Source organism: Equus asinus, chromosome 12, assembly GCF_041296235.1.
Source record: "Equus asinus isolate D_3611 breed Donkey chromosome 12, EquAss-T2T_v2, whole genome shotgun sequence".
Lineage (NCBI taxonomy): Eukaryota > Metazoa > Chordata > Mammalia > Perissodactyla > Equidae > Equus > Equus asinus.
In genome coordinates, this window is record NC_091801.1 from 24,548,120 (window position 1) to 24,572,536 (window position 24,417).

Below are 24,417 nucleotides of genomic sequence, written 5' to 3' on the forward strand. Positions count from 1 at the left end.
ATGCTGAGGTGTTATCAAGATACAAGTGTGACAAAAGGAAGAAGAGAGAAGGAACATTGATAGTATCTAGTTGAGATGTTTATCTAAGTCACTATCCATTCAATTCCCATAACTGTTATTAGTTTAACCTATAAACTATTAAACTATCTATTGTAGGGTGGTATTATTACACTCTCTACGGACACAGAGATTTAGGCAAGAAAAATCACTTTAGGTAGATTTGGAAAGGTCTTAAAAAGCACTGTTAAAGACAACAGCCTGTAAACTCTTCAAATTATTTTCTTGCATTTTCTTATCCCGTATTTAGAATTAAGTTATGAGAAATAGGAATCATTCATTATTTGTTTATTCAACACAGATGCAGATTGACTTCTGAAATATACAAAAGCAGTTTTTGAAGCAGTCCTTATATTTAAGAAAAAGTGTTTTTATGTTAAGAAACTGAAAATAGGAATTTGGATCCATTTCAGAATAAAATAAGAGTTTATGTAGTATATTGACAAACATATGTAAATGCAACATATAATCAGAAATAGACTAAAATAATTTAGTGGTCAATAAGTATTTGCTGAATTAGTAAGAATGCGTTTTTTAAAAGCAGGAAGCTAGATAACAAATGTATTATTTTACTTTTTCATCAAATGAATGCTTTAAATATTTTTACATTTGAATCTCTGTCTGCTACAATCTTTCACAGAGATCCTTCTAAGTGATCTTTAATTTTTCTATTTTATGTTTGCTGAGTGACAGCTTATCTGCAGTAACAAAGCAACTGTAATGAATGATTGAAAAGCACATACTGGCATATTGGGTCCTACTTTGGTAATGTAGACCAGGGCTTCTGTTTCAGAGATTTTCCTTTCTTGAAATATGATCAGGATACTCATGATTCTTTGGGTTTATTATTGTAGGTTTGTATGAGCTATTTTAAAACCAAGAATTCTATTGTGTCCCCGGTACAGCTCTCTATATTTTCTGACTCTTGCGTTTTTCCTATAGAATGGGAGCTGGATTTTGCATAAAAGAAAACAAATTTTAATTCTCTGAGGCTGAAATCAAGTTAAAACCCTGAAAAATAAATCTATGTAACAGATTAAAGACTAAACTTGCCTTCTCAAGTATGTTATCTTAATTTCTTTAAAGAAATAATCTTAAAATAAGCTTTTTGTGTTCTTTGTTTTCCCCACCCCACCTCAGACGCTATCTCAGTAAACACACCTCTCTTTGTTTCTTTGTCTCTATTTTCATTTCAGAGAATGGCAGCCCCCTTAGTTTAACCTATAGTCACTGTGTTGATAAGCCTAAGTAAATTATGGTTAATATAACAAACCTGTATTATTGTAGGCATTAATAAAACTTGAAAATTTATTAATGTTGGGAATGAATACAGTTCCTCTAGTCATCACATTATCAATACTTACACTGCATTTAGAATTGTTATTTTCCATTTATATTTTCACCCAGGTAATCAAATGAAGGCATTTTTAATAATCTATTTTTCAGAGCAGGCTGATTGATTATAGCAAATGTAATTTCCCATCCTACTTGAAGATCCATTTTCATATTACACAAAGCATTTGAACACTGAGTTAGTGCAGGATAGTAATACCATGAAGATAATGTTTCCCTATAGCAGGGCAGAATGCAAGCTTTTCTATTTTATGATATTCTGTAGAGGTCATATATGAGTCCTTATATTATCTACCTTCCCCAACAACGCCACAATGCCATTACAAACTGCTTTCTGTCCAGCTTTTCTTTTTAATGGGCAAAGGAAATCAGATACTTGTGTTAGTTTACTAGGACTGCTATAACAAAGTCCCACAAACTCCACAAACTGTGTAGTTTAAACAACAGAAATGTATTGTTTCACAGTTCTGGAGGCTAGACGTCTCAGATCAAGGTATTGACGGGGTTGGTTTCTTCTGAGGGCTGTGATGGAAGAATCTGTTCCAGACCTCTCTCCTTGGCTTGAAGGTGGCCATCTTCTCCCTGGGTCTTCACATCATCTTCTCTCTGTACTTGTGTGTGTCCAAATTTTCCCTTCCTTTAAGGACACCGGTCATATTGGACTAGGGTCCACCCTAATGACTTCATTTTAACTTGATTACCTCTGTGAGGACACTATCTCCAAATAAGGTCACATTCTGAGGTACTGGGGGTTAGGACATCAACATATGAGTTTGGTGGTGGGAGGGAGGGGGTCACAATTCAGCCCACAACACTTGCTTTTACTCTTTTGTCCCACCTCCTTGTAACAAAATGGTAGTCCTTCTGTGACTACCAGGGCCCAAAGGATTTAGATTGGCATCAACAATTCAGAGCAATTCAAAATTTATTGCGCATTTACTCAGGACCAGAAGCAGATGATTCAATGATAAATAAGAAGAAAGTATCTGCAGATTTCAAACATGGTTGCAGAGACAAAAAAATTGTTAAAATTTAAAATAATAAGTGCAGTATTAAAGTTATATACAGGTACTGTGGTCAAAGAATGTGTGATTCATTCTGAGGGTGCTCAAAGTGTCAGGGAGGGCCTCACAGAGATGATAACACAGAATGAAGTGGAGAGTGCACAGCAGTGAGAAGATAAGTTTTGGGGAGAGCTGTGTAAGGCTTTTCTCCAAACTTTCTACAAACCTTAAGTTTTATGCCTCTATTTTTAAGACACTTGGTTAGCTGTCCTGTAGGGAGGGGTCTAGAAGAATGTTGCGAGAAAACATTTGTTGACCTCCTTATGTATGAGAAGGGTTGTATTAGACACCGTGGAGATGCAGAGATGAATATGATGCTGTTCTTGCCCTGAAGAAGCTGCAATTTGTCCATGACATGAGCATTCTCTGAGATATGTCACATCTTTATGGAGCATAATAGGCTGCTTCCTATACTAATTCCATTGGCCCCAGAATAGTATAAATGGGCTTTTATTTTTTCTCTAAAAAGAAATTGCCAATTTCCTTCTCCCCTCCTGCACAGGTATTAATCATTTACTGTTAAGAGGAAAGCATGTATTTACTGCATCAGTGAGCATTGAAGCGATTTACTGATATTATTACATTTTGATATCCATTGTCAAGTTTGCTGGAGGCATAATTTGCTCTCATACAATAACATTTGTGAGACCATGGGTTTTTTAAAATCAGTAGAGTTTCTCTGACAAAATCTGTCAGATTGTAGAAAAGATCCTTTAGAACATGGGAAGGGGTTAGTAGCTCAGCCGTATGATGAAATGGCCTTTCTTTGTCAAACATAGTTGGTTTCATTTATGACTCAATATGAAAGGACAGGTTCCTAAAGAAAGTTTCCACATTTTCATACTGTTCATAAATATTTTAACTTGATTTTACTTAGTGCTCAAATGAATAACCCATGAAAGGATTTGATTTTAAACTATTAATTGTCACAGATTTTAAACCCTCTGTAAGAGTCAACAAACGTAGTATTTTTATGAATAATAAGAAATCTTAGCAAGATGCGTTCCCATTGTCATTGAACTAGTTAAAGCTAGTGAGGCAGGACTAAATTGTTGTGACATGTTCCCAGCCCCACTATTACCTGTCAAATTGGAAAAAAATCAAGGCATCAGGACAAGCTTATGTATTGATGTGCTCACTCTTGTTATTAATTGAAGTAAATGGATAAGCTTGTCCATCAACAGTAACAAACACATCTGCTCATTGTTAAAAGAAATCTCCTTAACATTCTGTTTCTTACAGGTCCCTGGGATTTGAAAAATGTTTCGTTCTCTATTCAAGAACCATGATGACTATTGTGTTTGTTCTATACTTTTTTTAATTTGCTGACAAAGTGAAATATGGAATACTGTATTCGCTTATTTCATGTTTGGCTCACAATGGATTGAGTTATATAAAGTAGGACATGGACAAATTACAAAAACCAGAACAAGCAGGGTCCCTAATAGTCTTATATAACTGCAAACACTCCACATCTACTTTAATCCATCATCCTTTTTGCTCCTTAAATAAAATAGTGTGTGTTTTTCTTTCTGATTTTTAAGCACAAAGAAAAAGTTTTCCATACTGTAAAACTGAAAAACTTTTGATGAGAAAGTAACTCAAAAAAAGTAAATGGGGAAATCTCTGGTTATTTCATTTGTATGAGTCTAAGTAGTCCAAAACTACATTGCAAGCTGTGATAAAGCAAAGCTATTCTAAGTCTTCTTCTGCCTGAACAAGGTGTTTGTGACAATATTTCATTGGCATGAAAATAAAGAGCTCATCCCCAATGCATTGAGATGCGCAAGAATTTTCTTCTAAGTTGGTAATGGAAAGACTAACAGCAAGCTAGACAGCAAAAAATATTTTTTAACTTTTAAAAATTGCAGCAAAATTATTTCATTATGTACCTCTGAACTCTTATAGCCTAATCAAGAATGTGATGTTTATTAGAGTTGGAATAAAGAATGCACCAAACATCACGGCTTTTTCTTTTCCTTTACTGTCATAATACTAATGAAGACAACTGTTTTTCTCCTGACTTCTGACAATATTTAGAATTTCTATTGAAGGGTAGAAATAATAATTCAGAAGTGTCTCAATGTTTGCAAAATATTTGCCCCTAAACGTTATGAATCCACAGAAAGTGAAAATGCAATTAAGATTCACTAATGCAACATGTCTCGTTTCAAGCAAGAAATTAAGACAGCTGAAAGAAAAGTAGTCACCCACTAGAGAGGATGGGGGAAATTTTACAAATAAAAATGAAACCAGCAATGGTTTAGAAGTTTCTCCGTATGTGTTTTATGCATTGTATTATTAAAGAACTCTTCCAAGTTTGACTAAACTCAAAGTCCTTTTGATGCCTGAGCAGACACGAATACTGATAAAGAGGGCAGAGATAACAGATTAAACCTTGTCTTTCTTTATACCATCTTCTCTTTTGTGTAATCTATATTGGCATTTTTTCCCCTTCCAGAAGGGTCTCTCGAGCTTCCTAAGGCTCTGCCTGGAACTCCAGATTGTGGCCTTTGTAAATAACGTACATAAAGGAGGGCTGTTAAACTCTTGTTGAGTTATTTTTGTTTTGCACTTTGCACCTTCAGTGCATATGAGAACTACTCCCACACCATTTCCTGACAAACCAAATCTTGCTGTGAAGGCTGAAAACGTTAGTCAGTTGCACCCTATTTTTAGGACTTGTAATGAAGAGAAAATGTAGTGTTATAACACCCATCCAAATGCTGGCGCCCCAGTAGACGGCTGCAGAGTTTTAAGAGCTAATGTAGACAATTTATACAAAAAAGACCAAATTGTGACCAATTCTGCAAATAAACAGACAACAGATCACTAAAAGTTGCAACGCGACCTAGCTGTGGATTGGAAATGCCAAACTTGGTGCTATTGAAGATCACAGATGGCCTAAAATAGCAACAAGCCGTTACCCAGGAACTGGACTTGGAAGGATGCTAATTTAAGTATTAAAAGAGGAGAGTGGAAATAAATCCAAAAATCTCTGCTACTGCTTTGGAAATCGCATTTTACAATGTCTTACTTTCCAAATAATAACGGCCAACTTTCATTGAGTGGTTCCTGCGTGCCTGGCACTGTTCTACACGCTTTATATGCATTAACTCATTTAGTCCTTATGACAACACAATAAGGGAGGTACTGTTATGATTCCTATTGTACAATTGAGTAAACTCAGGCACAGAGGGATTCATAACATGGCCAAGGTCTCACAGTTGGTGAAGACAGAAATCCAGACTCAGGTAGTCCCACTCCCCCATTTGCCTTTCATTTGACCATCTCACTGCCATGGAGATCACTTTCAGAAGCTACTTTCCCCTTTTTGTAACTTCATGCTCCTTTCTATCATTTCCTTTCACACATCTGGAGGAGAAGACAGACAGGTCTGGAAAAAAGGGGAAACATCAGAGCATGTCCTGTCACAAAGCCTCAAAGGCTGGTGGAATTTCTAAACATCTCAACATGTAGTGCTTGGTGATGCACAGGGTGCTACCGATGGGCTGCAAACATGGCCTTCGTTTATTGTGTAGAATCCACCCTGGTCAATCTTTAACCCTCAGCTCTGTAAACTCAACCACTGGAAATCCTTGGGGTTCTAGATCTGATCAGATCCTGGCATTCTTTCTCCTTCTCCCCATGATTTGCTGTGAGTCTAAACAAGCTCAAGCCTCAGGATCCCTAAGTAACATGGAGCCTTCTGAGCCCAGGGGAGGGAGTCTAGTCATGGGTTCGCATGATCACACATTTTAGTAAATTTACAAAAACAGACTATTTTACTTGCAATTAGTTAAGACTACTGTCTCTTCCATTTAAACTTCCCCAGTGTCATTGGAATGGCCAGGCATGGGGAATCCTGCTAAAGAAAAGCTAAGTTGGGGATATATTTAGTTTGGATAGAGTGGATTATATTTAGTGGCTTGTCGTCACTTCTACACTGTTATTGCTAGCTTTGCAAGTAGGAATAGCCTCTAGCAATATTCTAACCACCCTCTGCATTGACTCATGTGGCTTTCTTATGAAGTTCAGGGCCACAGGTCCCACCCACCACGTGAATGTTTGCTGGTGCCCAGCATGGGCGTGTGTGGCTAGCAGGGAAGAGCAAGTTTCGAAGTGTATAGAGGCAGAAGCTAAACCGTTCATTTTCTGGATGTTGTGATGTCCGTGGTACTTGTGAGCTTTTTTCAATTTATAGTTTTCTGCAATTTATTTTCTAGGTAAATGTCCACCTTCCCACCAAAGATTTTATTCCAAAATTTATATTCTTTTCCTTAAAGAGTCTTCCCCAACAAACTGTGTAAATCAAGGCCAAATAAAACTTACATATGCTCCTGCTCACAGAAGACTGGTGTAGAAATCCAGAAAAGCAAATGATAAATTTAAATTTAACATAAATGCAGAGTGAAGACTTGCATGACCTGTCTGGCATATTTTCCTCCTTGTGGCAAAGTGTATTCTTCAGGTTCCTGGAGAACAAGGAATAAAGGAGTTGAGAGATAGTCGTTTGATTTAAATATTTGATAGCAACAGGTTCTGCTAGTTTAAGGCAGTGGGTTTTAAAGCCCGGATCTAGAACCAGGAGCATCAGCACCCCCGGGAGACAGTTGAAAACGTGGATTCTCCCGCCTCCCTCCAGACCCCCTGAATCGGGAACTCTGGTGGTGGGCCCAGCAAGCTGGGTTTCAACAGTCCTTCCAATGATTTTGACTCATGCTACATTGCAAAAAACACTGGGGCCGAATGCATGTTTTCACAATGGTGAAAACGAGCATCAGACTGGCAGGTTACTCTCCCCAGAAAAGATTCATCTAGGCATTGCCAATATTTGCTCATCTGATTCTTGATTTTCTATGTTTTCATTGAACATCTTCTTCTCTTTTTTGTGTCATCAAACCTTATATGCGAGGGTTGACTTTGCATATTTCTGTTGCGACCCATTAGGCTAGGGCGCCATCTAATCTCAAAAAGCAACTTGTTTTCCTCATTTCCAGGTTCTTGAGAGGCGCCTCCCTGTTGTCTCCAGATAGAGCAGGCCTCTGACAGTTGTGAGGAATATGATCAGAAACATCTGTAAGTTCCTCAATAACACTAACACCAAGTACTCATGAAACTGGTACACAAACTAGTACCATGACTAAAATTTTCAAGTGAATTACTCTTTTTTTAAAGATTGGCATCTGAGCTAACAACTGTTGCCAATCTTTTTTTTTTTTTCTGCTTTATCTGCCCAACGACCGCCCCCCCCTCCCCCCCCCCCCCCCGCCCCATACGCAGTTGTATATCTTAGTTGCAGGTCCTTCTAGTTGTGGGATGTGGGACGCTGCCTCAACGTGGCCTGATGAGCGGTGCCATGTTCGTGCCCAGGATCCCAACCCTGGGCCGCCACAGCGGAGTGCACGAACTTAACCACTCGGCAATGGAGCCGGCCCCTCAAGTGAATTACTCTTTAGTGACCTGGGATTTGCAGAACAGGAGCATAAGCCTGACTTAATCTGCAGGCTTTCTGCTTTGTAACAAATCAGAAGAGTTGGTCTACTCCTCTCAATTCTCCTTATACTTGTATGACTATGAAAGCATTTTCTTCTCATATAGGCAGATTTCGTCTGTGTTCAAAAACCTTTTTTTTTCTTACCTAAAACCTTCTTGTCTATAAACTGTTCCAGCTGCTTAAATTTCACATTATGAAAAGAAAAATGCATCCTAAAACCCTCAAAATTTAGCTCCGTGGTCATATTGGTGCCTGTTGCTTTATGTAAATTTTGAAAGGTACTTAACATTTGATGAAATTACATTTTCTGCCAAAGGTCATGCATTTTTACACCATACGTCAACTATTTCATTCCTAGGTTACTTCATGATGAATTTTCACACTGATTGAAATACAATGTTTTCCTAATACCAGGAACTCACTGAGGTTAAGGCAATTGAATGCACATTTATAATGTCACTCAAAGCTAGGAAGGCAGAAGACACTCTATTAGCATTATAAGGTACAGGGGAAATGGAAGCAGCCAGATTCTATTCATGATCAGTCTTGGTAGGTTGCAAGTTTCTAGCAATTTACCTATTTCTTCTAAGTTCTCCAATTTGTTGGCATGCAATTGTTTATAGTAGTCTCTTATAATCCTTTTTATTCCTGCAGCATCAGTTGGAACATCTCCCCTCCTCTCCATTCCGGATCTAATCCCCTAGCCCCACTCCTCTGCAGCAGCAGAACCAGGAATGACTGAGAAGAACTGATAACCTACCCTGGAGAATAAGGGACCAATGGACTGTCAGGGAGGGGAGAAACAGAGGTCATGAGGGCAAGTTTGTTATTTTGGGGGTGAAGGGGTACTTTTATCATCTAAGAGTGTTGACAACAGAGTCATTGACTGAGACCCCGTGCCAATGGAAAAAGTAAGGGGAAAATCCGAGGAAGCCAAGAAAACTACTATGGGACTCCATTACCATGTGAATTCTGTGAAATTGGAACATAACTCTTGAGTGTGAAGCAAAGGCAGCATCTCTTGTCTTTCTTAAGAAGGGGCATACTGAATCACTCCTGCACAAATATAGATTTTCCAATCATACCTCAGCCTGATTACCACATTCCATAAGGCGCTCCATGACTACACTCAAAGAAAGACATGGCTAACAATATGTTTCATAGAGAATACAATATGTATAGTAAATCTTTGAAATTTAAAAATTTAGAAATTATAATTTTACCTTTCCTGACTTCTGAGGGCCCAGGATGAATATGTTTCTCCATGTTTTCCTCTCATGAACAATGCCTCTCTCTACCCAGGACCAGAACCTAGAATGGTATGATCCAGTTACATTTTGGATTAAAAATGGCTTTGCAAACCTGAGGACAAAACCTCCAGTCATAGAATTATTTCTTCATAAAAATATGTTCCATATTTTAAACAATTAACTGAGAAACTAAATTTTGGACCAAACACGTTCATGATTCATTATATACATAATAGAAATAGTTTTTGTGAAGTGGTAATATGTATGTTCACAATTCATGTCGTGGAAACATACATCTAACCAAAAAAAGTCCTTGGCTTGTAACAGGTCATCCAGAGGTAAAGGAATAAATGAAATACAGAGCTAATTGTGATGTTTTTGTTTTTCATTGCATTCATTGCTCACTCTACAAAATATTCGGAGAGTAGCTACCAGGTAGGAATAATGATGCATTTAAAGTTTTGAAATTAGTTTTCTTTTACTTTTCTTAGCTTGGGAAAATTTTGTTAAGAAAGAGAATGCATAAATCATGACTAGGACAGAACACAGGAAGATTGGACTTGTTTTCCTGGATCCTATAAATGAGATTCCTAAATTACATTGAGATGTACTGGAGAGAGTACTGAATCAAGACCTAGGAAACTGTGTTATTACTCTAGACTAGTTGCTAACTGGTTTAGAAAATTCTTTCTCAAGTTAATTAATTCAGTGTTTACCAGATGTTGGGTTTCATGAACAATTAACATTTTTAAAAAAGAATACGGTGACAAACAAATTATCTTACATATTGCTCAACTAAGATAGTAAAAACTCTATTATTTACTTCACTATTAATTTATTTTTGGGGGGGGGGTAGGAAGATTGTCCCTGAGCTAACATCTGTGCCGTTCTTCCTTTATTTTGTATGTAGGACTCCACCACAGCGTGGCTTCATGAGGGATATGGAAGTCCACATCCAGGATCCGAAACAGCAAAACCCGGGCTGCTGAAGCAGAGCACAAGAATTTAACCACTACACCACTGGGCTGGCCCCTAATGTGAACATTTTAACATAAAATAATAATACGAAAATTTCAAATACATAAATTTAGCTTCATAAAAGCTCACATCATTAAAACATTTCTTACTTTGCCATGGGACAATGAAAATTTGTAAGGGGTTGTGATTGTTCTTCAGAATGGCATTTAGACAGTGCTGTCTTCATCTACGTGCTCCTCAGGTTCCTCATTAGAAAATGAGGGAGTTAGACCAAACAACCTCAAAGATGAATTATGATTCCAAAATTTGATTTTTTGACTATTTCATGAAAGAAACATCTCACTTCCTTACTTATTACTTAACTGAATAAAATACACAATTCTTACCACGTCCTTTCTCATTTTAAGCACTGATTACTATATAATCAAAGTTCAACATATTAACGAAATCATCAAAGTTTCAGTTCTTAACATCTTTGGGTATAATAAGCAATTAGCCATTTATTACATGAGACCAACCATAACTCTAAATTAAATAAACCTCTAAATTAAATATTTTACTATGAAGTTTAACATTAGGGAAAATGTCTTCTGCTCTCTTTTCATCTCAAGAAAGAATTTGTGCTTAGGAAAATAAAAAGATAGCTCAGATTATGTCATTGCCTTCCATAAAAATCCCTTTATGAAGTGCTATGGTTTGTTGAGCATTTGCTATGAACCAGGTGGTGTGCAAACATTACTCTATTTAGTCCTTGCAACTCTACAAGAAAGATGGCATTACATCTAATTTATAAATGGAGCCTCGAGACAAAAACAAGTCCAAAGTCCCAGAGTTCATGGTAGAATTGGGATTCAAATCTTTCTTTATAGTCAGAGCTATTTCTGCTCCATATTGCTGTTTCCATAATTCATACCACTGAGTTTCCTCCCTCATGCATTTGTTCTTCCTGGTTTCTCTCCCTAGAATGCTTTATCTTCTACTACTTTTCCTTTTAAAGCTTTATCTATCCCATTTCAAATGCCAAAGATTTTATACCTCCAGAAGGAATTGTTCTCTTCTTTTTAGATTCCTCAGAGCACTATACTTGTATCATTCCTTTGGCATTTTTCACACCAAGCCTTATACTCTAGTCTTTTCCATTATTTTTCTACCTCTCTCTAATTGGTGATAAGTATTCTGAAGAGTGTGGTGGCAGTTTTCTCAGAGTTAGGTGTATGAACTCAGTTACAACATGATCATCTTGTATCTCTAGGAACCACGTGAATCTAAAGTTTAAGAAAAAGAGAAAAACAGAAAAATCTCCAAGGATCACAGGAGGTGAGTTTTCTGTATAACCAAAGCTACGCTATGACCTTACCCAGTTCTTTACTATTTAGTTTTTTGGTTTTTTGGTGAGGAAGATTTGCTCTGAGCTAACATCTGTTGCCACTCTTCCTCTTTCTTTTTTGATTGAGGAAGATTAGCCCTGAGCTAACACCTGCGTCAATCCTCCTCTACCTTGTATACAGCCCGCCACCACAGCATAGCTTGACAGTGGTGTAGGTCCTCACCTGCGATCTGAATTGCAAACCTGGGCCACGGAAGCAGAGCGTGCTGGACCCAACCACTATGCCGTGGATTTGATCCCACTATTTATTATTTTGTTGTTCCAATCCCCCGGTCCAATTTTACAGATTTCCAGTGCTCATGTGGGAAGGCAACTAGCCAGCCCCCATAAACCATAGAACTTTTCTCAATCTCCTATGATCCTGTAGGCTGGTAGAAGAGTCTATCATCCTCAGCAACCAGTCTTTGAGAGATCGTCAATGATGGAGAATTAGTAATATTTTTGAATCATAGATGAGCTGTATTTTCTCTCTGAAATTCATCAAACTAAATATATAATGCTCCTGTCAGAAAATTTTCCAAGGGATCAGGAAGGGGCACAAGGTTTTTCAGAACATGTGAGAGTCCAATATAGCTGGCTAAGGAAAGTAACACTACGTTAAATTTTAAGCCAAGGAAATAAAACACAGAGAATGATTTAGAACTACAAACTGGAAAAAGGAACATTCGAAAGCTGGTATAAGAATTGATGCTACCTATTAATATACCTCTAAACAATTCATAAGGTTCATGACAAGAACTGACTCCTGCTATAGTTCTCTTTTCTCTGGTTGTTTAAAAAAATGCTATTCCAAGTTTTGATGAAACAATGTGTGGAAAAGAAATGCTTGATTCGAAGCATTTTCATGGGTAACATGCTCAGATAGCCACATACATGGTGACTGGAAGTTACAAATGAATTCTATTAGAGGGATCAAAAACAATAACATTTGCAAGCATTCTAATTCTAATCTGTGCAGCTTTTGTTTAAGTGGCTAAATATATGAAATTATTAATAAAATGCAAACATCTGCTAAAACTGTAACCTGTCATTTATTATTAAGCAAGTTCGTGGATTCTATTCAACAATATCATCAATATGACCTATAAAATTAGAAGAAATACGATAGTGGTTTTAAGTCCCCCAAAAATGTTTTATTTGCAGCTTAATTATACACATTTGGAATATCACATTGACATCTGTCAGCAGAAAGACTGCATGGCAGAGACCTCTTACTTCTTCCTAATCATGTAAAGTTTTATAGAAGTGCTTGTCCTCTGCTCATTCATTAATACTAGTAGCGTCAAGTGGCAAAATCCAGGAGTCTAAGGATGGGAGTGGGGTGAGATTTTCGAGCACCAGCAGAAGTGTACCCAATAGAGGAGGAAATAGATCTGAATTAAAGCAGAGACAGGAGACTTTGTTGAAATCATGCAAGCTGGGTCTGGCCAAAGGAAAATTAGAACTACAAAGAGGCTGGAATTTGGCGATAAGAGTTGAAGTTTCCAATCTTCCTGTGACCCAGAAGAATCTAAGATGTTATAAGAAGTAGAAGATAGGCTGTAAGGTTTGTCTCATCCTCAGCTTCCTGAAAACTTTGCCTCACTTAGTCTTAATTGAGATCATTAAAATTCTCATTGTGAATATTCCCCACCAAGGAACCATTGTATGGAGGTAAAGGTAGGTCATGGGTCTTTTAAGATTAGAGAAAAAGTGAGTGATTACAGAGAAGAGACAAGCGTTAAAAGATAATATTCAGGGGTCAAGTGGTTAAGTTCACGTGCTCTGCTTTGGCCACCCGGAGTTTGCCGGTTTGGATCCTGGGCACAGACCTAGCACTGCTCATCAAGCCATGCTGAGGAAGCACCCCATAGAGAAGAACTAGAAGAACCTACAACTAGGATATACAACCATGTACTGGGGGGGTTTGGAGAGAAAAGAAAAAAGGAGGAAGATTGGCAACAGATGTTAGCTCAGGGCCAATCTTCCTTAAAAAAAAAAAAAGACAATATTCACTACTAAGAAATATAAACTAAATATACATTATTTTCATACATTTGTAACTTAATTTATTTGAAGGATGAATTTCTAAGTTGCCAAGAAAAATACAAAAATGCTAAAAAATATTTTAACAAATATGATATACATTGAAACATACTCATGTTTCTTACATGCTTCCCATAAAACGTTACCCCCGGGATAAATACCAGCCTGAAATAACACTCACTTGGCTCAGATTTTTATGGGCTTTCGGCATTTACTGAGTAGCCTTCATTTATTTTGAAAGCTGGAAACCTGGTATTACTTTTAGGTGAGCTAAAATGTGATTTGATAAAGAAGAAAGTTCTCAACTTAACTACCGTCTATTTGGAATTTAGTGGTTTATTTTATTAATAACTTCCTGGTATAGGCAGGCTCAATTGTTTAATGAAAAAAAAGTATGAGTTCTTAATTGGACAGTTAATCCTATTTTTTGCATGGCTAGTCAATTTAGTACAGTAGGAATCAGAGCAAGTGCTCACTGAGTGAATTAGTTGAGGTATTTGCCTTCTGTCTTCTTGTGCCCATCATGTCTAGCCAAACGGTCCCAACAGGTATGTTGTCAGGCCAACCTTATAGTTCAGAATAATGGACAGTGATTTTTGGGACACATGGAAAGTTAATTTTCTCAAAAGCATAATGATGGTACATACAATACCATCATTGGAGACCTGTTTACCTACCCATTTTATTTGCTTTTGAGAAAGCAAGTACTTTCTATAAATTCTATAAATTGTTATTTATACCTATGTGTGAATTAGATTTTCAGATTGCATCATAAGAAAGCAGTTCTTGTAGATGGAAAGTGGGCAAGTTACATAAAGGAGAACCAGAAAGCACAACAGACTACATTGCTGGCTTCAGAACTAAACATGTGTCTGCCTTTGGGAGGCATACTCTCCAGACAGAGACCTTGTAGAAGCTTCTTGCACTGGAGCAGTAACAAATGAAAGAGAAGCAGTAGGCTGTGCTCTCAAGAAGGGCATGCTTAAACCTTAAGAACTTTAGAATCATATGGACCATCTTAATTTTCATTCACCTTCCTTACAAAGTTGCCTATTGCAGTAAAACTTCAGAAGTGGCCCTCATGCTACAATTGAGAACAATGACTGGCAGACTCCAAGTGTTCCACCTTGAAGACATGGCTTTTATCCCAAGTTGAGTTTGAGGCTGCAGGTCTATGTGGTGGTGGGTTCAAATGAGCATCAGGTAATTTAACGTCACCCTTGAGATAATGCAGAACATAAGAAATTACTAGAAATCTGATCTTCCTCATGGGTTGATTCAGAATAGTAAGCCTAGCAGCTAGAAATGCTCACAGAACTGACCAGAATGGCTTAACCTTCTGTTGTCCAGCCAAGCTGGGACTGAGGCTAGGGGTTGCCAAGCATCCCTCCAGAAAACTGAAAAAGGAAGTCCCTCAGGCTCATGCAGCTGGGATTGGCTGATGACAGACAAGGTCACAGTGCTATTCTCTTTGTTCCTCATTCTGAACCTCCCTGCGTCTATCCTAAAAAAGAAGGTCAAAGATCTAAGGTGGTAGAAATGTGTCCTGACATGCATCTGTTAGACATTAATTTTCTGCTTTTAATTCTTTTGGTTCAATGTGGAGATCAGTGATACACAATGTGTGGGCCCTGGAAATCTTACTGTGGGGTGTGGCCAAGCGACTGTTTGTCACCAGTCCACAAGGAGGTGAGGAACTTGTTCCAGAACCTTCACTGACTAGGTCCCTGAGCACACTGCTTAGTTCTGCAGACATTTCTCTTGTGGATGACGGAAGCAGTGTGTTGACAGACCCTCTGGCCAAAGCTCCTTATCACACCTTTGAATAGAGCTGATTACACAATTATAAATTAGTCAAAAAATCACTATGAAAAGCACACAATATGATCAGTATCTTTTAAAATTGATCACATCCCACTCTATGGACAATAAAATAGCTAACATTTATTGAACCCTCCCTAAATACCAGGGACTACTATATTCACAGTTTAACAAGTGAGGAAACTGAGAAGCATGGATGTTATTCCACTTTCCCACATGCACAGCTAGTAATGGTTCAAACACAGGTGCTTCACCATTACACTATCTAGAACACTCCTGTAGCAAATTACATGAGATCAATTATATTTTATGTTTGAGTGGGAAATACCAAAATCCCACAGAGATAGCTGACTCTCCCCTCTCCCTTCCTTATGAAGTCTCTTTATTCCAGCTCTTCAGATATTTTTAGCCTCCAATCCTTCTTCTCTGTCCCCATCATAATTATCCAAGGACAGATTTTATTACTCCTCTTGCGGCTTAGTGCTATAGGCTTCTAGGCAGTGCTCCCACCATCTCACTGTGCCTGGCAATTGTGAAACATAATAAATATTGACTGCTATTCTGACACTTATAGCTCTTTATATACAAATTATACCTCATCTCATATACTGCTATCTAGACTGTGTCTTAAGTACATTAGGCACTCGATGTATATCTGGTGAACTCATAGATATTTTTTATAAAAGAGTTCTTAAAATAAGCTGCAAGCTTGAGATACAAACTATCTAGTGTTATTGTTAAGAGTTAAAGTATATTTGCTTTCACTGCATCACGAAGAGCCCTGACTCAGTAAATATGAAAGGATGACCCTAAAAAGGAAACACTGCAAACTGAACTTAGTTCCCAGATTAAAAATCAATGCCTAAACCCCTTTCCTGTTGATTTCATCAATTTTAGAGATATTATGTCCTTTAGAAGCCTTGCAGCTTGAAAGTAAAAGAATGAGTTAGTGAATATCTAGCCAGGGGCAAGTTTCTGTGTCAAAGACAACCCAGCTTCCGTCCACAGTGCTTTGAGGCAGATGCTGAAAGTTGTCACGAAAAACAAAACGTACAGATCGCTGATATCTGCCCACCTGAAAAAAACCCAAAAAACAAAAAATAAGAAACAGGAAAATATTCCAGAAATGGATATGCAGAGCAGCTACACGGCAGTCACCGACAGGCAAATTCCACAGATTAATTGTACAGCTATAGCCGCAGAGTTTTAGACTGATCGCCTTATTGGGCTTCAAAATCTCCTAACTCAGACCTTCTGAATAAGATGCTGGACAAAAACACCATTGCCGGAACCTGATATCTTTGTGCCTTTCTGGGGTGGCAGCAAGTTTATGAAACAATGTATATCCATAAATGGGCCTTCAGGAGGCTTCTAGCCGGCTTCACAGAATCCTACTGAAGTCACTTGGTCCTTTGATCAGAGCACAAATTAAAAATTAACACAGCACTTGAAGCAAATAAACTGGATCAGTCCCTGGAAAAAACACTATTTTTGCTTAACCATTAGAACAGCTGGAGAGGGAAGAAAGGAAGGAGGGAATGAGAGAGAGGGAGAGAGAAGGACGTAAGAAAGAGAATGAGAAAAAGAGAAAGACAGAGATCTAGAAATCATTTTAAACTAATATTTTGGTTTCAACGTAAGAGAGTTAAAGAAAGTCACTTTCTCATATCATAGATGGCTAAAGAAATTTCAGGTAAGCCATGCCAGTCAGAAAAATACCTGCATGCACTAAGCAGTTCCCGGTGAGCCAGGTCTAATGGTGAATAAGAAGACAGTGAGAAGGGCCTGACACTTGAAAGGTCTTTGACAGCCTGTGGCTGATTGCTGATAGTGTTAGAATAGACTTATTATCAGCTTCTATGCACCTTATCAGAACGAACATGCCTCTTTGAAAATTAAAGTATATGAAAAAAGACATCTTGTATTTCGTTTTTGATAATTTTCCTTAAAATGCACATTTGAAAAAAAATAGGAGAAACTCCTTATCATTTAAAGTACTTTTTCCACTTGATTGATTAAGTTCTCTTTTCCCCTTTATGCAAGGGGGGAGTGAAAACCCAGGAAACATCCTGTGGTAGAGTCAAAGGCACATTGTTGGCGCTATTCAATACTAGAGCAGGAAAATCAGAGGGGAGTATTTGAGATTTGAAACAAGGAGTTTCATAAACCAAAAGAAAAACACAAACAGCGGGGATTTTTTAAGCTTTCTTTGTTTGTTCCTTTGTTAATATCTTTCTCTGCTAGGTTTACAAATCCTAAATAAATAGAAATTAGTGCTCCTTCCTCTGCAGTCCATTTGCTTTAGATGTTTGCCTTGAGGGACATTTGTGTATTCTGCTAATGGCTGCAGCAGAGTGCTGTCTCATTTTCATTCTGGCAAAAAAAGGCCGTCACCATGGTTACAGTTTCATTTGCTAGAGAGAAACTGATGGCTGTTAGTGATCCCATCATAAGCAACTTCTGTCAGATTTCTTATCAAGTAGACATATTTTGACAAAGTGAAAGATAACACCGTAATAAGAGAACTGAGTTGCTACTCTATGTAATGAACCATTTAGCATTAAATGAAATGTGAAACCACGTTTTAAAAACTGAAGGTGGGGAGAAAAAGTAATATTTATAATTTATACACACACACAAAAGGAATATTCCACAGTGGAGTAATGATAGCTTGTTTGCTTTTTGTTGTCACGGTAACTCTAGCAGGATAACATTGATTTATATTGGGGTTCTGAACAAACCATCTCACAGCCGCACAGAGCTTGCATGGGAGGACATTAAGGTTTTCCTTTCACCAGGTACCTTAGCGGAGCCCAAGGCTATGCCGGGAGCCAAATGCTAGGGTAGTGGGTCAAAACACTGTGATAAAAGACCCAGCAAAACATTTTGCCTATCACAGACGACAAACTCGTCTTGTGCAGAGGAGTTACTCTAATCCCAAAGTAGACAAACGGGGTCCGTTGAAGCACCTCCCTTGTCCATGTTTATGAGCCACGTGGTATTTCCAAAGGATGGCTAAGATGACAGTCATTGATAGGATCACAGAGAAAAAAATCTTGCCCAGAAGACTCCCATCTGGGCTTCAGCAGCAGCAGCACCTAGCATTAGAGCACATGGAGAGGGTGGGGGTAGGGAGTCAAGGTTAGAAAAATATGAATTTACCACCATCAGGCAAGGCTCCTGGCAGTGTGATCTATTGGATCGTGAACTAGGTATCTGATGGACACAACTGATGTAATTTTCTTTTAGGACAAATGAAAGTAGAGACTAACTTAAGGAGGAAGTCCCCTAAGGAAAAGTCCTAAATGACTTTTTTTTTCTGACTTACACAATTTGGCTCTGTCTTGGCTTCAAGCCCACGTAATGATAAACAGAGTAGGTATTTTATTTCAAGAGGAAAAAAAATGACAGTCTTCCTAGATGTTAGATAAAGGGATGGAGATTCCCTATGATTAGTAGGCATGCTGCTAGAGAGGTATGTGACTGCTCATTAAAATGCTGATTTGAAAGAATTCTCATAGACCTTGAGAATAGGGGAGATAAGATGCTGACATATTTCTATCACTTTTCTGCTTGTTGTTTATGCAAGGTTTTCCACTAAAAATTAGTAAAAAGATAGGGAGTAAAATACAGTTTTGACATGTATTCAGTTCCTTTTTCACTTTTAAAGGATTGCATAGTTCTATTTTATTTCATTTTTTTAAATTTTTATTTTCTTTTATCCTATCAATGAGGGCAATAATGTGACTAGGGAGTGCAAACTCTGCCCAGAATTAATCTGGGTGGAAGCTCTTTCTTCCTGAGCATGTGGTTTTCCCGTTTTGAATGTCTCCACCTGTGATATCCATACATGTGTTTAGATGAAATGTGATGAAAATCATGAAAACCACTAGCTGTTAGTGTAACAAGGAGAATCACCAAATTAATAGCCAGCAGAAGAAATCTACTATAGCTAAAACCATCTACTATCAACCAGGTACTTAGAAATCAATGCTTTTTTTGGATGATTTTGAAATTATCAGTCATTACATCCTTCTCTAAAATATGGTATTGCAAGTTTAACAAGTCATAGAGTATTTGCACCTTTCAAAGTTCATTTCTAAATCCTTATAACTAACACTGCAAAGTGACCAGTGTTTGCAATGAACAAAAATATAATTCCTTATTTGTCTTGCCAAGGGAACCCTAAAACTTAGGCCTGAATTTTACTTGTGAAGTTTGAAAGAATGTTTTTCTTAATCAGTCTAATTTAAAAGAGATGTCTTATTATTCGCTCAGTGGCTAATAACCACACTCAGTGGCTAATCAAGAACAGGTCTCTTGGTTTCAAAGTTTGTGTTATATCAGGTGGCCTGTTAACCAGAATAATATACGATTTTGTTCTAATTCAAAGAATATGATACTTTAGATTTATAGAGCACAGAAGAGTGCAAATCACTTTATGAACATTATCCTACTGACAGCTCATCTATGTTTACCTAACAAAATGTGAACAAATCCAGGATATACAGCTTGCGGTGCAGTGCTCCCTCATTTACAAAATAGAGTTGTTCCTGAGAAGTTGAACATAAATCCCAATTTTCCTGGTCACATACAATAAATTGGAGATTGTTTGCAAAAGGAAAAACATATTCAATGGAAAGAGCTGTAAGCAAAGAAAATAGCAAGATGGCACATGATCCCTAGCCGGGCTTTGCCCCAAGGACATCTGCTCTGGCATGGTTTCCAGAGTTGGAGAGGAATTCGTGAATCCAAAGTGCTCAATTTAATATTCCTTTCAAATAAATGTAGATCTCAGATGGTCTCTCTGCCAACTCCCAACACAATACTGGCTGATCTGAGAAGCACCCCACCTAGAAAATAGGAACAATCATGGTAGGTGTTGACATTTAAAACATTCATAAATCCACTCCAAAAAAGTTCCCAGTTATAATTATTCTGAATTATAAAATAACCTCTTTGGTATATATTTGCATTAATAAAGTAGAAAACAAACCTTTTAAAGAGAAAATTTAACCTCGTGAGAGACTCCAAAGGTTTCCTTCAGAGTTGTCATTTTTTAGTAGAAGTTTCCATCCAACCCAATTGAGTTACATTCCCTAACTTTTTTTTTTTTTTAAAGATTTTATTTTTTCCTTTTTCTCCCCAAAGCCCCCCAGTACATAGTTGTATATTTCTCGTTGTGGGTTCTTCTAGTTGTGGTATGTGGGACGCTGCCTCAGCGTGGTCTGACCAGCAATGCCATGTCCGCGCCCAGGATACGAACCAAGGAAACACTGGGCCGCCTGCAGCGGAGCGCGCGAACTTAACCACTCGGCCACGGGGCCAGCCCCCTACATTCCCTAACTTTTAAGAAAAAAATCTCCTCTTATTTTAAAGTCTGTTTTAATCACTTACTTTTCATAGTAAATACACAATATTTTTTTACAAATGTATTCTATAACTTTTCATAGTAAGTATACATTTCTAATTAGTAATAATGTTATTTCATAAGGAAAATGTATTTTTTTGCATGTCTTAAACAACTGCTGTACAAATAACCTTATGGAATATCATCTAATTTTAAGCTAGATAATTCTGAATTTCAGAAGTTCTATAGTTGCTAGATAATATAGAAACGTCTGCTGCAACATATTGAAGATTATCAATAAAGTTAGTTTTTCAAGATTAGCATTTGTGAGGTAGTTAAGACTTTATGACAAAAAGATATCTTAAAATAAGAAATAGATATCTACACTCTTTCCTAAAAAATTCTCATTTCCATCTTAATTCAAACAATCCTAGTTTTTTCTCCCACATATAAATACATAATAACATAGGGTACATACAATTTTGAGTCATTTAAACATTTTACTGAGTTCACAGTAATTCACTGAGATTAGATGCTATAATTTACTCAAGCAAGCATTCCGCATTGTTAGAGAGTTTGGTTATTTTCCTGTTTTTGCTGTTGTAGATTTCTCTGCAATGGACATCCTTCTGGGATTTTACTTCGGCACAACAATTCCCATCTGAGAAATCCCAAAAGAGGGATTATAAGGAGAAAGTGAATGATTTTTCTTTCAAATTTTCTTTTGACTTTTGAATTTCACTGCAACCATAATTAGATTGTATTTTGTTTAAGCAATTAAGAAAAAAACGTTTTTTCTTCCCTAGCTGATTGGTTTTAGCCAATATTTAATAATAAAATATTTTAACATTTGCAATGAATATGTACAATGTGTAAATATTTTCTACTTTACAGATTTCACAAAAACTGATTTTTGTACTTTTAGTTTAAAATAAAAGCTATATGTATCAACTTATTAACAATAATAGATTCAGACCCACTTATTAAAAGGGAATGATGCGGAAAACTTAAGCAACCTTCTTACATATGAAAGAAAAAAGGGTTTCTTTAAAATGCTGTTTGGAAGTTTCAACCTAAGATGCCAGAAGCATCATTGTTCAGAATCTTCACCAACAGAAAACAAGGATTCAAGATTTAAATTGAACCTAAGTTCTCGGAAGAATGAAATCAACAGGCTTTTTAGAATCTAGAAGTGATTGGTTTCTTTATTTCTTTAAAAGTGCTATGTCAAAAAAATTAATAATTTCAATGTGCAGTCAAGTCCAAGAAAGTTTATTAATAATTATGTGTTGTTATTTTACAAATATCTTATCAAAACAATGAGTGTCTCATAGATATAATGTCCCTCTAAAAAGTGTACTGTTCTGAAAATACGTATTCAAGAAGGAAGTTCAATTCCCAAGAAATCATCAAATATTATTTTTGTTAAGTCATAAGATTTAATCTGTTTATTGTAATTATAGTGCTTGGTTTGCTAAAGAGAAACTTTATTCAGATTTCCAAAGTATCTTGGGCACAGAAGATCAATGCAGAAAAGGGAATTTGGGGTTTGGCAAATTATTTTTCATTTCAAGCAGAAAAGAAATAACTACAATCCATTTACCCAAATATAGCCATTTTAATTATTACTCCACAAGGGCCAAAATCTCTTTCAAATAAGCCAGTTCCTTAAACCTCAATTCTGCAGCCAACATTAAGAAGAATAGTCAGCCCACTTGAATTTTGCTTCTCGAAACCAAAGTTTTGAATTTTGGCCTCTCATCAAAGAGAATGAAATTGGATGTTCAAACCAAAAATTAGCCAGAAGCATCTGTGCTTTGCCCACTCTGACTTCTATTTGAAATTGAGAAATGATTTGATGGACCCCAGTTATTCTACTTAATCCACACATCATGATGAACAATGGCTCCAGTTGTATTTAATATTGAGCAACTGCAGAAGTGTATTTGAAAAATTATCCTAATCAGCAAAGGTAAAATTGAGAAAATCTGAAAGGACACGCATCCACATATTTACTAAAAGCTTGCTCACAACCAAAAAAGCAAATAATAAAGAAAGATTACCAAAAGCACAAACCAAAACACTAGCTAGACTAAAAAGCTAAAGAATGAAACAAAAAAATGTATTGGAATGATGTCAACAAACAGTCTGAAAGCAACAGAAGTTGGGAAAGCCAGGAGAACTAATGGGCAGATAATAAAGCAGAATTTTGTTCCCACAAGCTTCAACTTTCTATAAAGCAAGATATTTGAAGATTTCTGTTTTTGTTCCTTCTAATAGTATTGGTCGGATGGAATTGCATAGACAAGCCAAAAATTCTCTCTGGATTTCAGCTTTATCTCTAAAGTAACTGGAAGGAGGACATCTTTATGGATCTTTCTATGCATTGCGTTCTACATTCTACATTCTGTTCTGTGTGTCCATCATAGTAAAAAGGGGAATTTTTATACAGCTTGTAGTACTTGAAAAGAATTTTCACTGAGGCCACAGAAAAGTGGCTGTAACTTCTAATTCCTGATCCTATCTCTTAAGATTGTAGAGCGAAATCCAATTTCATAGAGTCTTAGTTTTTGCCAAAATCACATTTAAAGCACAATGACTCTAAATCAGGCTACTTTTTCATCCTAGCTAAGAGGTGATCATTTTTTTTGTCCAAAGTTGCACTTGCTACAGTCATAATGGAAAATTGTAGAATACCAAAATAGAAACTGAGTGGTATTAACAGATGTGATCTCATCAGGGTTCCATTTGTTAAAGAAAACATTGAATATTAATTAAAAGTTAATTAGAACTAATTGCCAATTAGAAAGAAAAAGTAATTTGAAGCTACTCACAGCCCTTCTATTATTATTACCTTTGAGAATCAACACACCCAAGGGTTGCCAAGCACGTTACCTTTCCTTTCTTCCTCTGGTATCACTATTATACCCCATCCTGTTATAGTTAACTCGCTGCATTAAATTACAGATCATGGTACCCAAACATACAATTGCATCACTCACTGAACACAATCGTGAAGTAAGAGTTAATATTTTGTTGAAAGGGAATTCCGTGTGTTGCAGAAAACAAGGAATTGAAAAAGCAGGAAAGCAAGTGCAGTAATTTTTAAGTGACATAGAGGATGGTTGATTGACAATGTCGTGGCTCTATGTTGACTGCCTGTCCCACATCTATTTCCCCTTCCTCTAGCCACATTCCCAGATTTTCATTTGGGGATCCATACTTCCTATGCTTTTGAGGCCCATGTCCAGGGGGAGGTTATGTCACCCAGAATCCAGAGGTAGAGTACATAATCCAGCCTAAATCGGAGTACAACGTATTCCTCTCATTCCAGTGGCTGAGTCACCTTAAGTATGGCAAGCAGAATGAAACTCAGGGCATTTTTCTAGAGTTTCCATTAACAGGGCTCACTCTTGCCTGCTGGAGTTGAAATTGAAGGGAAATAAGGCATGAGCTGGCAGCCATCTTGCCACCAGGCAGAGCTGAAACTGAAGGCAAGATGGAGAGGAATCCAGGCCTACAGACATCCTCGAGCTTGGAAGCCAGCTGTGCCTGGAACCTGCCAACAAATCCCTTTTTTTTTCACTGAAGCTAGTTTGGGTTGTGTTGCTAGTCACTTAAAACTGAAAATTTTT

General features: G+C 37.2%; 1 long non-coding RNA gene across 7 annotated transcripts in view; it reads right to left on the minus strand.

The window, feature by feature from the left end:
• Positions 1-265: 265 nt before the first annotated feature.
• Positions 266-24,417, minus strand: part of LOC139039895 (uncharacterized) — a 143,104-nt gene continuing 118,952 nt past the window's right edge. For 5 of the 7 annotated variants that reach the window (XR_011493192.1, XR_011493190.1, XR_011493189.1 and 2 more), the window contains 3 exons: positions 9,195-9,282; positions 6,807-6,949; positions 285-5,871 (listed from right to left, as the gene is read on the minus strand). This is a non-coding gene — a long non-coding RNA (uncharacterized lncRNA). Of the gene's footprint in view, positions 5,872-6,806; positions 6,950-9,194; positions 9,283-24,417 lie in introns of all 7 variants that reach the window. The other 2 variants (XR_011493193.1, XR_011493194.1) reach the window with 2 other exon arrangements.